Here is a 2,371-nt window from a genome sequence, read left to right as displayed (position 1 = left end):
AAGAATACAGCTTTGATTTATATGGGAATGTGAAGTAAACTATTACCTGTGAATGAAAGCCATTAGTGTATACCACTTAAGTATATTTACTATGCTGATTATTTTGATTATGTATTACTAAGTTACTTATTTTTATTCTATATTCCTAATTCATGTTAATAAACATTACTTTTCACTTTGATTAAGACTCTTAAATGATAGTTTGATAGCACATAATTATCAGAGCTGAAACAGGACAGATCAGACTGTGTGGGTGTATAATGCATCATGATTAAGAAGTAGACAAGATTCAAGTTTACTTTATGACTCCATTATTAATTTTTAAGTCTGTTTTTATGCTAAAGAAAGCATAATGCTTGCCAAAGAGTAAGCACTTGTCAAGAATGATTGTTTCAATCATAGACTACAAGATAAATCTATTGCTATAAAGAGGAAATAGACACTGGGTTTACTTTAATCAGATTTATTTTAGGTTACACATACTACATTTAACTCCATCAAAGTGCATTTTACACTATTGTAATACGAATGCAGGATCAGAAATAATCCACCCAAAACCATAGAGAGTGCTGTAAATGTAAAAAGGTATTTGCAAAGATTTACAAGTTCATTTGCTGGGATCATTGATTTTTGTCTGTGTTACTGAACTAGACTCATGGCTAGCAAGTTAATAATTTCCAGAAAGAATTTTTTTACAAAACCCATAAAAAAGATTTGCATAGAAATAAATACAGTTGCTTTAGTGATAACATGCTTACTCTGAAGTTGAGTATGAGGGGGGTTTTGTTTGACTTTTGGTGTTTTTTTTTAAGATTGACGTGAAACATTGGTACAGTTCCTGAGCTTCTCCAAGTCATCTCTCTGACCTTGGGTAAATAATTTATAATTTTTTTTATTTTTTTTTTTAAAGGAAAGAAGACAAAACACATAACAGGTAGTTGTTTTTCTATTCAGGTGATTTTGCTACCTATGAAACAAAAGATAGGATGATATTTTGAAAAATCTATCTTATTTTCTGTTGTAAACTTTTAAAAATCACATTTCTCTTTATGCTTAAAGCCACTGAGGATAGTTACACTGCTGTTTCTGAGAGGTGGTATGGAAATAAGCAGCTGAAGTAGATGGGAATGGCTCAGACTACAGCATGGAGCAAGGACAGCAGTGACAGAATAATAAAGGATCTGTTGGAATAAGCTGCTTTTGCCTATGCACTATGAATCACATGTGTGATTTCAGAAAACCTATGTGCTGTATGCCTGATGAACTTTGGACTCAATCCACAATGAGTCTAAGCTTTACTGCTGAAAATCAAGTCATTTATGCATTTTAAATATCTGAGGGGGTAAGTAAAAGTCAAAGACTTTTATACAGAAATGCTATCCAAATCTCTTTTCATGGTACCTAAGTCTATTGACTATTTACATCTAGGCTGTATTAAATTTGATTTGAAAAATGCTAAAGAAAATGAAATGTACACCAAAAAATATTTTTACACAGTCTTGTCATGTAAAATGTATGAGAACCACAAATTTACAGTGCAATAACTATATGAATCAGACAAGTACAGTTCTGATTTAAAACCTATAAACTCTGAAGACTGCTGAAAATGAGTAATGTCAGTTCTCTACATAGAATGAATTTGGTGTGCTGCTACCTGCCAGTTTCTGTTCCAGTTTGATATCTTCCCATTCTGGTGTATCATTTTTATTGCCCTTCCTTTCCAGGTCTTGTCTGTACTCCACACACTAGGAGTTGAGTTTGTAGATGCGAGGTGCACGGCACAGGAGCAGAGCAGTAGGTTAAATACTTGTTCCTGCTGGAATTTGTCTTTGTGGACTTTAACTGCTGGTTTTAACTGCTCCCAGGCCTTTCCACTTGTAGTGTAGCAACTGCCCTAGCACCGTAGTGTATGCGGCTTCCAAAAGCAGGAGGTGCTTTAGGGACACTAGGTATGGGAGAGCCAGCACTTAGCAGTGTGCTGAACAGCCCACTAAGGCCACAGTTACCCTGCTGCTATACTGACACTGGCTTGTGCTTGCCTGGCTGGGAATGCAGGTGAGTGAACATGTGTCTGCATCTTTTCTTGTGTAAGTTTAATGATGAAGGCAGTAAAAAAAAATTTTATCTTTGATCCTTAGTCATAATGATTTCCTTAGTCATTATGACTGACCATATTAAAACCTAGGTAATTAGTAGATTGTGTAAGGTACCTTGGAGTGGAAACAGCCGAGGCGTGTGCAACTTGGCTTTTCCAGCATGTCAGTGACTCAGTAACAGTGTTGGAGACTGTGGTTTGAGAGTAAAGCCAAAAAAGGTGTCAAGTGCTGGGTAAGTGACACATTTGCAACAGCTGTCACTAATGCCTGTCAGG

The sequence above is a fragment of the Chaetura pelagica genome, unplaced genomic scaffold (assembly GCF_000747805.2).
Source record: "Chaetura pelagica isolate M959 unplaced genomic scaffold, ChaPel_1.0 scaffold33, whole genome shotgun sequence".
Classification (NCBI taxonomy): domain Eukaryota; kingdom Metazoa; phylum Chordata; class Aves; order Apodiformes; family Apodidae; genus Chaetura; species Chaetura pelagica.
The sequence above is the reverse complement of the archived record's forward strand: the minus strand, read 5'-3'. Positions refer to the sequence as shown.